Source organism: Geospiza fortis, unplaced genomic scaffold, assembly GCF_000277835.1.
Source record: "Geospiza fortis unplaced genomic scaffold, GeoFor_1.0 scaffold162, whole genome shotgun sequence".
Lineage (NCBI taxonomy): Eukaryota > Metazoa > Chordata > Aves > Passeriformes > Thraupidae > Geospiza > Geospiza fortis.
In genome coordinates this window covers 8,509,346-8,521,209 of record NW_005054316.1, presented here as the reverse complement: position 1 = coordinate 8,521,209, position 11,864 = coordinate 8,509,346, and the positions used below count along the sequence as shown (strand labels likewise).

The following is an 11,864-nucleotide window of genomic DNA, read 5'->3' as shown; positions in this document are numbered from 1 at the left end:
GAAGTGATGGTGAAATGGGTGGGAATTATGCAGCTGCAGAAAGGTAAAATCTGCAACTGCAGTTCCCAACACACAGAATATGGCAGAGAGGGACAGTCAGAAGTGGGGTTTCACAGGAATGTTTCACACCTTTGATCCTGACCAGCAAACTCAACCACTGAAAAGTCTCCAGCATTCATCTTTTGGTATTAACTACCATGGCCAACTGTTTCAGAGGTTTGCAAGTTTGGCAGGACAAAGAATTGTGAGGAAATATGGCTCTCCATTGTAGAGCATTTCAGGAGAAATGACTTCCTCCAAGGTTGCTCAGAGACAGTCTAGCCAGTCTTTAGGGCAGAACTACTTGCTTTGCTATGTTGTAACAGCTCTGGAGTATGGGGAGGTACATAACCCATCTCCTTTTTGGCCATGCATTATTTGATGAAGGAAGAGGGAAGTCCTTCGTTGCAGGTAAAGTTACATTTATCTATTTAGGCTGTATTTGAAAAACAAAAAGAAACCAATAAAAGAAAGCAAGAAAAGAATCATAGAGTCAGAATCATACAATGGGTTGGAAGGGACCTGAAAAATCATCTGGTTCCAATCTCCTTGCCATGGGCAGGGACACCTTCCACTAGGCCAGGTTTCTCAATGCCCCATCCAACCTGACCTTGAACACTGCCAGGGATGGATGGGGCACCCACAACTTCTCTTGGCAACTGTTTCAGTGCCTCACTGCTCTCACAGTAAAGAATTCTTCTCCTAAGGAAGGAAGAAAGGAAGAAAGAGCAAGCAACACCCCTCCCCAAATCCTGTATGTACATCCAAGGAGATTCTGGCTCTAGCAGAATAAAGCATTAATTGCAATGCCAGCGAAGTGCTACAATGGGATACATTTTGAAATGGATTGTAAACATGGGTATTATATAGTGGGACTATCCTTAGCTGTCAAATAAAATGGGGAAAGATCTTACTGCCACAGTGGGAAAAAGCTGTATTTAATCCATTTCAGATTCTCTCCTTTCCACAGCTGACATTGGTGTTCACTCTGAACCTTGCTGCGTCTCATGGTACAAAGAAAGTGATTTTGCTTGGCATGACTGGTGCTCTGCTCAAAAAAATGCATGAGGCTGAAACTCCAAGGAATGGGACAGTGTTCTCAGTAAATGCATGAAGTGTTCACTGGCTCAACCAGTGGCTGAAGCCAAAGTCTTCAGCCCTATTCTTCTGTTTGTGTTACTTTCTCTCAGAGAGATTTAAGCTGAAATTTATAATATGCAAAACCCACCCTGTGAAGCAAAACTATTACATTTACTGAGGATGTAGTTGGATGGCTGGAAACTTCAGTTTCATGCTTATTTTGGTTGGATTTCATGTTTCATGTTTTATTTGCAAATACCAGATGTCATCTACGCAAAACAGTAATTGATTCCATTAGATTATTTAGGATGCAGAAGCAGGAATATCTTAATTCTTGGCTATATTTAGAGACTGAACAGACAGAGGGTTTATTTTTGGTGCCTTGGTCCAAGGCATAAAAAGAAATTTAGAATCTTTGATTCAGCAAGTCACTCCGATGAAATGAACAATTTCTCCGGAGTGTGAAAGTTAGTACATAATTATGAAGGACTAGAATGTTGTGCACTCATTCTGAGTAGACCTTCTAGAATAATAGTACAAATAATACACACTGTCTCCAAGATCTCAGTTTACCTTTCAGTTTTTTCACCACTTTCACTCTTCCTGAGACCCTCTAGCTTGGCAAAAGTACCGGATGGTGAAGATGGGCCTTCTGTCCAATGGAACGTTTTTTCTCCTTGGTACACTACATATGATCTCTCAGACTATCACAGGTATCAATTTCTTCTGCTAGTTCTGCATCTGGCTCTTTGCCTCCATTTGGTGGCATGGTTTACTAACTGTGTTATGATTTCTGTTTGTACTGCTAGGAAATAGGAATAGTATTTGAGCTGGCTGGACTGACTCATTCTCTTGGGGGTGGGTTGGTATTATGGCCCTTTGAACAATCCCACAATCATGGAGGACTTCATTTTGCATAACATCTGCTGGCCCTACTCTGTAGCTAAGGAAAGGAACCCAAGGGTACAGCAACTGTTTATTATACCAGCTATGGGACAGGTAGCTATTATAAGCTGCAGAGTAAGGAAGTCTGTGAAAACCTTCCATCTTTTAGTGCTGGAAGATTATGAATATTAAAAAACCCTATAAATCTGGAGTAAGGTTTCCTATTAGTTCTGGAACCAATGGCACAAGGATCTATTTCTGTGTTTAGATAGTGTAATTACCACTTATTCCACTGGGTTCCCAGGAGTAATTATTACAGAAAACCCCTTGTGTGCAGAGCACTGTCTTGGGAAGACTTCTCAAAAGAAATAACTGATGGAAGAATTATTTGGTTTATTACATTTATACCTGGGAAGCCCTATTGAATACAGACTACAGTCCCTTCAAATTCCACAGAGTAACTCTAGAAAATGAAAAGAAGGCAATTTCTCAATTGTTGCATTCACTGACTGTCTACCTCCTGTAGAATTTGTGCTAACTTTTAGATAGGTTTTAAAGTGTTTTACCCAGCAATTCCCAAGGTATTGGACATGGCAAAAAACACAAGTTGCACCATTTCAACCATTTAATTTGATGTCTCTCTACTGATTAAAAGATTTTTTTGATTTTTTTTTTTCCCCCCCCCCCCCCCCTCCTCAGAAGGCTGTCATTACAGTACTGCAATTTTCTGAACTTCTGGCACTGTCCCATCTGGCCCTCTTTGCTTGTTTTGGAGCCTTTCCTTGAACATGACCCCCCTGCAACATTTTCTGTCCTCCTCTTAGCATTGTGAAGGCATTCCCTGGAGAAGCTCCTGCGCTATGAAATCAGAGAAAAATCTTGTAACTCCACAGGGGGTTGAGAAGAGTTTCTATCCTATCTTCTGGAACCATTGTCTAACAGCTATTTTGGAAGAGAGAGATCATATAAGGATGAGGATAAACACATACCATTTTATACAGCAAAGAAGTGGCACTTTGTCTTTTGTTGCAGGTAGGACACATAATGGCTGAGATTTTGGGGCAGAATTGGTGCAGAATCAGCTAGAGCAATTTGTCCTTTTTCAAACCTTGCAATAGGCAAGAAAGATCAACTTGCAAAAGAAAGGTGCAGTAGATGACTTAAGGATACAGAGGGTGATTTACTCTGCAGGCAAAAAACTTAGCCCTTAAAATATCTCTCTTTTTATGTGATCTATCACATCAGTTCTCCCACATTGCTTTTCTTCTTTTGACTTTGAAAATAAAGGGCCAAATGTAGTTTAAATTCGTACTTTATACCAGTTTATTTCAAACCCAGATATGACTCTAACAATCTCTTAACCATACTTGTTTTCACTGTCTTTACTGACATTCACTTGACTCCTAACAAGGATTGTTTCTAAGTTTAGGGGTTTTGAAAGCCTTTAAAACCTAAGTATTAAGGTAGACAATATCTGTTTAAGACCCCATCGAGAACCAAAATGTACACTGAGGAAGGCTTTGTATCTTGTGGATTCAAGACTTCAAACTACCATTTTAGAATATATTCCATATATTTGGAAAATCTCAATGTTTATTAGAATAGAGTTACATTAACACTTTCTTGAATCTTTTTAATGAGTTGTTTGGGGATAATTGGATGGCCTTTACATTATTTTGATTGGTTGCTTGGGTTTTAGTTTCCTAAAATAGTCAGCAAGAGAGTGACAAAAACAACCCTGAAATACTGTTGCTTTTTTTTTCTCAAATAGTCAGGTTTTTTTCAGTAGTCAGTCAATTTTCAATGTATAGACCACTTTTTAACTTGAAACACTAAGCAAAACCCCTCAGGGAATGCTACAATGTGGCACATCTAATGATCTGTGATGTGCTATTTGTTTTAAATGCAGTGTGATATACTATCTGTTTGAAATCCATAGTGCTTTTAAAGAACAGACATCCTAGAGTAACAGAACCACGCAACACAGTCTGGCTACAGCTGCCAGTTAAATAATACCACTGATGCATGTGCTGCACTTGCAATGCAAAGACAGCCCTAACACAACATCGATTTTTTATTTGTGCTGTCTTCATTCATCTGGAGGAGTGTTTTAAAGGTACCTCAAGCTATATGAAGACAGACCACGAGATTTTAACAGATGTCTCTGAGCTACAAAAAGATTTCCATACTCCCCTTGCAATGCTGAGTGAGCAGCAAAATCAAGACAGCAGTACCATAGGCACCCTTTTGGGCACTGCTGACCACTCAACAGCCATCATACAGCAATGGCATTCATGATACTCACTCTGCACAAGAGAACCCTCCACGTGGTTTGTTTAATAAATCCTGAAAGTCATTCAGTACTTCACAAATAAATTCATACAAAGTAATGGAGAAGAAGAAATCTACCAGAAGAAATGCAATTGAGTTATCTTGAACTTTTGACACCATAGGTTTTGAACACCTGCTGGCTCAGAGAACAGGTTATTGCACCTACTATCTTTTGCTTTTGGAGAACTGAGGACTTGAGTGTCTACAGCAAAATATCTTGCTCTTCTATTAGTTACTGGAGCTCAACAAGAAAATTTCAAGACATAATGATCTACTACTGCCATACAGACATCTTTCTCCTGCCAGGTCTTCTGACCTGGAGATGCAGGACTCTTTCTAAAGTCTTTTGCAGCACGCCCTGAGAAGGTCATAAAGTGGACATTCTATCCATTATAGGATAAGATAAAAAGAAAATAAAATCTAGTGGAAAACTGGCAAAAAGTGTTCAGACATTAAATGTGTTATTTAGGGTAGAACCCTCCTATACAATTATTCATTTAAATTGAAACTGTGCAATTTGGCTGAACGCTATGAAATCCTTGTCTTTTTTACAGTAATATTCTTTTTATGACTTTCCAAGACACCTTCTGTACTCATAAAGGATGTCTGAGATTTCTTTTTATTATGTTATGGGAACTTGGTATCCTGAAGAAGCCTTGCTTAAATCTTTGCATCATCAAGTAAATATGCATTTGTGCTTCTGAATCAGACATTACTGTTCAGCAACAAAACATTAAACTTGACAGTAATGCATTATTGAAAAGTTTGAGATGGCTGCATCTGTTTTTTAAGAAGCTACACTAAACTTATGATTAAAAGCCCTTTACAGTCTTTGGGAACATTTTACAAAAAGCAAAATATAAAACTCATCAGGAAGCCTTTTATTTATTTTTAAGTGCATTGTTTTTATTCATATTTATGTTTGAAAAACATCTAAGAACCCTGTTTACATGACATCTATGTTCCTATTAATTATAGCTACCATGGCTTCCACTGACTTACACACATAAAGCCAGTATACTTTAGAAAGCTGAGAAGATAATTTCCTTACAGTGGGGAAGTACAAACCTTGACATATTGCTGAAAAGAAGTGTTTTGTTAAAGTCTCTGACATTCCTCATAAAGAGGACACTAAGAAGACACTTGAGAACCCAGAGAGCTTTATTTTATGCATTAGCACTGTAATTTCTAAATAAGTTTTCTTGTGCTCAAAGCCCTTCCTCTGTATAAAAAGCCAGCTGTCATCTGGGGGTTTTGTGAGCTGCAAAGATTCTGCACAAATTTCTGCAGAAATTTAAGAAAAAATTCATAGACATAGCATAAGAATTTGTAGCCAACATAGGCTAAACAGATTTGCAGGTGTGATCCAAGTGTCAAACAAACTATTTGTGGTGAACAACTTTTTCTGCAGGTAAGACCATTCTGGAAAATTTTCATCTGCAGAAATGGCAGCTTTTAATCAAATAAGTGCATATAAATTTTGTTTATGGTGCACATGCTACTATGGGTTGAAGGACAAAGGGAAGGATTAGGAAAATTGTTTTAATGTGAGAAGAGCTTTTCTGAAAGTACATTGGACATGGTTCTAGTCTCTGAAATGACAGAATCCACATTTTCACTGTAAGATGAAGACTTGCATCCTCTACTTCAAAGGCCCTTTATTTTTTCAATTTCCTTTTCAAAATGAAAGTCTCAAATTTGAACAGAAGGAGCTTCAAAAAGCCTTCCTGACTATAGGTTTTTTGAAATAACTCAATATTTGGTAGTCATGCGGATTTTAGTTACACTGACTGACTTCTGAGATATCTTCTGACATGATCTCTGTGTGTTCCAGTCCTCCTTTCCTCAGCACCCTCAAAAGGAAAAAAAATTACAATAATAAGTATAAACAAAATTAAGAGAGTAGTATGGTGTAGAGAAGGTATTTGGTTAATATGGTATGACAGAGGGAGAGGAGAAAAAGGTGGCAGGAAGTAGCAACAGCCTAAAGTTTTTCTGATGGCTTGGAACAGTGGGAGAAGGTGATCACAAGCACTACACTCAGAGAGGCTTGTGTAGGTGCCATGTTCTGCTCACATTACAGTTTTTATGAACTTCATGGCCCCAGAACTAAAGAAATATTTGCCTTTGGGAGAGAGTGGCCAGGCTGGTGCATACCCACCTGTAATGAATCTCCACTTCTCTCCCACAAGATGTGCTACTTACGTTAAACTCATAGCAAGCTCCTGGTACTTGTGCTTTTGTAGACAGTGCTGATGCTTGCTGGTCTGAGGAAGTGGGAGAAGACCAGTTCTACTCTGTGTGAGGGATATGCTCTTTTCCACCATGCTGGCATATGGTATTAGAACCAGATACTGGTTGGAGATACTATGGATGCTATGGATACTATGCTTGGAGAAGGCATTTTTGTCTGAAATCCTGTATTTCTACTGTCTGAATCTTTCACTGTACTTGCTTGTTCTGTGTTTAATACTATTTTTTTTACCTGCATGTTGCATATACCAACACTCATTTCTCCATCTGCTGATACTAAGCATCATGTCCTCCGTGGTCTGTCACATGTGAGGGTTTCCCACTTATAAAAACAATGTGGCTCTTTTCTTTAGTAGCAGAATTTTTCATGGGTCTATGGATGTGCTGGAGTGCGCAATGTGGACACATAGGTCCTCAAGGCTTTGTTACATACTCCAGTTGGTGATCTCCCTTCCCTAGGCTCTGTGTCCCTTACAGCTGGTTTTGAGACATGGCTGGGGCTTCACCAGTGCAGAGAGAATTGGGAGACTGATCCCAGCCACCAGCACAGGACAGTCAGGAGGAGTTATCAGGGGCTCTTTTATATCTTTCTGCCATTCTGCAAATTACCAGGAAAAACTGGCATGAAATAAAAAGGGCAGCTGACTAGAGCAGGAAAACAGGAAGACAATGAAAAAAATAAGGATGGAAGAAAAAACCCATGAATTTACCTGACTAAATACTGGGTTAGAACCATTTTGGAGCAAGGAATTAGAGTGGATGTCTGAGACAACACAAACTATATGGCTTGAAAAACCAAACTTATAATGGGAGGTTTTTTTAATATATAGAAGAACAGGCACATAGCTTTCAGCTACTGTGCATCTTGAACTATATTTATGTGTTAACAAAGTAAGCATTTCAGAAACAACATTTATGTGGTCAAATATATAAAATTTCTGCCTAGATCTCATGGAAAAGACAAGCCATGCCCCAAGCCCAACACATCTCTGTGTGGTGGAAGCCACCAGTCAAGGCCCTGAAGCTGTTTGCATCTAAGGTTCTCTGACAGCAGAAAAAAAACCACCACAGTTATTTTTAAATTACCACACTGTGCTTTCCAAGCTTTGATTTGTACTCACCTGCAACAACCCAGGGCAGTGATACAGGATGCACTCAGCCAATATGCAATATGCAATATGGTACTATAATATACAATAGTATAATATGGTACAATATGCATTCAAGCCTGTCACTCAGAATGACAGGCTTTCATGGGACCATCTGCCTCCTCCTGATTTGCACCATTGTCCTAGCTCAGTTCCTTTTCCATGGCCTCCACCCCTCTTCTGAGGTCATGTTCTTTACCTGGCTAAGGTGTCTGCCAGCTCTGCTGTGAAACTGATAACCTGCAGAGCAATATAGCAGGCAGATGCCTGTTTAATGCTGCTGCAGCAAGACTCACTATAACTCACTAGGCAGCACAGAAAATAAAAACAGATTTGTGGAGAAAATACCAAATTCAGACTTCCAGGTTAAATCCCCTTGCCTTTATAAGAGCATTTGAGAACTCACTGTCTTTTCACTGAGACAAAGCAAGTTTCCTTTCTCGTGTCCTCGTTTTATCCCTTCTCTGGCTGGAAGGATTCCCATACAGAAAGCTGCAGCCTCCTTTGTGTACCTGACCGACCACTTGAGTATCTGCCTCAGCTGCCTGAATCCTCACTAGTGTCTTGTTTGTTAGCTTGCCTGGAAGAATGGGTTTCTCCAGAGCCACTCACCAGTGAACACTTGGAGCACAGCCTCCCTCCCCTAAACACAGAGGTATGGTGCAAGCGTGAAGTAAAAAGACATAAAGTCTAAATTATACACAAAATACCTAACAGGCTATGTGGTATCTCAGTTCACAGAAATTTCCGAAGTAACACACTGAGGTAGAGAGCTTAAGATGTTCTGAAACTACTGCTGTGGAAAACTATTCAGTATGTTGTGTGTTGGAGGCAATGTATGGAGGTTCACAGAAAGAAAACAAAACCAATTATTTCTTCTCCTCTCTTTTCTCTTCCTATGGTCATTATTTAATGTGTCAGTTTGAAAATACAAAATGCCAACTGTCCCAGTAAACAAATTTTTTATAGCAAGCTGTGCATGTATTTTCATATGCACCAACAGTAATGAAAAATTATGTCTTCCTGCAGAATCTGACAGTTATTGCTGTATGGAAAACTTAATATTAAAAAACAATATAGGAGGTTTTATTTCCTTTTTTTTCTCTCTTTTTTTTTACCCTACCAAGCATGTGAGTTATTTTTTCTATAATTTCTACAAATGCTAAATAAAAATTTTGATAGAAAGAATCCATCCTTTTTCCTTCTCAGAAAGGATATTTTAATTTGGAGGACAAACAACAACAGTAAGTGATATTCCAGAATTTAATTTTTCTCCCATTTCTTTCTATGGTGTTTACTTGAAGCAATATGTGCCTAGGGAAGGCTGTGGTGCTACTGCATTTTTTCAAAGCTTAAGAAGAGAAAAAGAATTGCAAATTATTTGATTGCCAGAAAAGAGCAAAATACATCCAAACACAGAAAATCTTCTGAATACCACTTATAAGTGAATTACAGAAGAGTCTTACATAAAATATCTTTAACACTTTAACACTTTGTTTTTATAAAGCTTAAAGGCTGGAACTTAAAACTATTCTTCCATAATATGAAGTTCATGATTTTTCATTATCTTTATATTATACCAATGCAAAAAAAAAAATCTGCTAAACCGCAAGGGACTGAGAACATGCTGTGAAAACCTAAAAGCTTCAAAATCTCTGGGAACATGTAACTTTTGTATGAAAGTTTCACTTCTATAGTCACATCCATACATTTACAGTCTCTCTGCTCTTATGCTGAGCATTAGCACAGACTGCAATGCTCTACCTGTGTCACTGCACAGCAAGGCATTAAAGGAGCTCTTCCACCAGAGTATGCAATGAGATAAAGTGAACTGACTTCACTTAAAAAAATAGATTTTTGAAGATCAGCAGATGAGCCCTCTTGAAACACTGCTTGTCATGTGACTGAGTGGAGCTTGATGTGAATGTCTGGTCTAGCATCCCTCCTCCCATAAAAAGCTCTGCTCACTGGCAGTACAGCCTGATGTCCTTGTTTCAGATTCCGTGAGGGAAGTTCAGAGGCATCCTTTTATCCAATATTTCATAATGTAAAGAACAACAGAAAAAACCAAAACAACAGAGCTTTGCAGAAAAAGAAATATATCCTCTAGGCAGTGAAATATATTTAGGTAAGGGGGTTTTGCTGAATCTTAGAAAACTCACGACTGTACTGATAAGAGGACAAAGTAACGTTTTAATTTAAAAGAACAGTGCAAGAGGAGCTTGGGGAAGCCTGTTGACTGTATGTTTAAGCACAGCATTAAGTGGATTAAAAAGTACTATGGGCATGGCAGATCTGGCCCATCCAGCCATCTGCAACTCCTCCTTCCCCACAATTTGTCCTCTCCCAGATATTGAGCTGTGATTCTCTCCAAAAAACCTTTAGTAGGACCTCTCTCCTTTACTTGGTTGTTTGATTTTTTCCAGGTTTCACTTGGCCTAATCTTCTGCCTTTGAAGTTGTCTTTAAAGGTGTGATTTGGTTGAAATTGAATGACATACAAGAAATCAGTGGAGAGAGAAAGGCAGACACAGCAAGGATGATCTGTTGGGAAACCAACATGAAAAGTTAGAAATGAGATGTATGGTGAAGAGCTTTAAGCTCTGGCTAGCCCACCACCGAATAATTGATTCCTGGTTTTTCCAGCCACAACTCTCATCCAGGAGCTGCCTTCAGTCATCCAGGCAAAGAAGGAATGTTGTTGCTGGAAAAGGGTGTGGAAAGAGAATAGGGCTCGCTTTCTAGCCCAGCTAGGAAGTTTAGCAGAGCTAGGCCCCTCTGTGGTTTTATTTCCCTATGTCAGGAGTATTTAGGCTAGATTCAATCCTTCCAATTGTGCAGTTTCATCATTTTGTGCTTTGGGGAGGAGAAACAAGCTGTGAAATAAAACTGGAAAAGATGGCTGAAGCTACCAAGCTTTGCAGCAGACTAAGGAGGAAGCTTAATATTAGAAACTACCTAAGTCTCTTTTTTAAAAAGGCAAAAATCAGAAAAAATGTTTCTTTAGGCTTTTTTTTTTAGTCACATAAGGCATAAAAATTTAAAGTTTTCCATCTGAAGGGCCTGATCTAGCTCTCATTTCAGGTCCAAATTCTTATGTTCTGTTTTAATTTGCCTCAGCTAATTCTTTTGAGTCAAAAGGTAGAATATGTTCTATATGTATATGCAATATAGAATCAGTTGCCTTAAAATCTACCATAGCAATTTCTAGTATATTTTCCTCTAAACCCCTTTACAATAAAAGAATAATGAAACTTTTGTTGAGTGAGCAAACTGGAAATTAGGGCACTGTAGCAAGCAGAGCTTGTTATGGACCAAGACATATCTTTCCTCTTATAAAAAATACAATACATTCTGTATGATAGGACTTTCAAAACCATCCACATTATTCTAGTACTTTCTGAACTGAATAATTTCTTTAAAAATTCTCTAATTTGAAGCAAAGTGAAGACAAGGCTGTCACTCTGAAGAGGGTGACATTTCTGAAGATACTCTAAAAACCTTAGATATAAAAGATTTTAGAAAAAGAACCTAAAAAACCTCCCATAAATCACAGAAAACTGCCTGAAATTAATTTTATTTACTGAAAAGCTATCTGTGTTTTAAGTGTTAGACATAAGGTCGTTTCATAGTACTGGTTTCTTAAGGTTTCATGATTTGGAGCAGAGATTCCTCTGACATTGTAATTTTTCATGAAGCAAAAAATATTACATTTGCTACAGCTAAATAAATCCTTGTCCTTTGAGACAAAAGATGAATATTTAACACAACTGTGCAGCCTCAGAGTTCTACTTTATGTCTTTCCTTGTTGATATCTGAATGGTGTGCAACTGCAATGACAAGTATGAACAGAGGCTTCAGAGAGGGACATTAAACACAATACTTCTCAATAAAGAGACCACTGCTTTGTTTCAAGAGCTCTCAAACAAAATTGTTCTTCCCTGTTATGTTTTATATTTGACTCATGCCTCTTGCAAAGTTTTAGTACATTCAGTGAATGCACAACTGAAACAGCAAAACTCAGCATTTCTTCCCAGCACACTTGACACAGGTCAGAATGCCTAATGCCCCTCTGCCAGTCCTTGCTAGTTCTAATACATATCTCTTGGGGTGGCTTCATTCCACATTA

The 11,864-nt window shown here is 38.5% G+C and overlaps 1 protein-coding gene across 4 annotated transcripts in view; it reads right to left on the bottom strand.

The window, feature by feature from the left end:
* Nucleotides 1–11,864, bottom strand: part of RGS17 (regulator of G protein signaling 17) — a 69,875-nt gene that overhangs the window by 31,799 nt on the left and 26,212 nt on the right. The gene's annotated exons all lie outside the window — the stretch shown is intronic.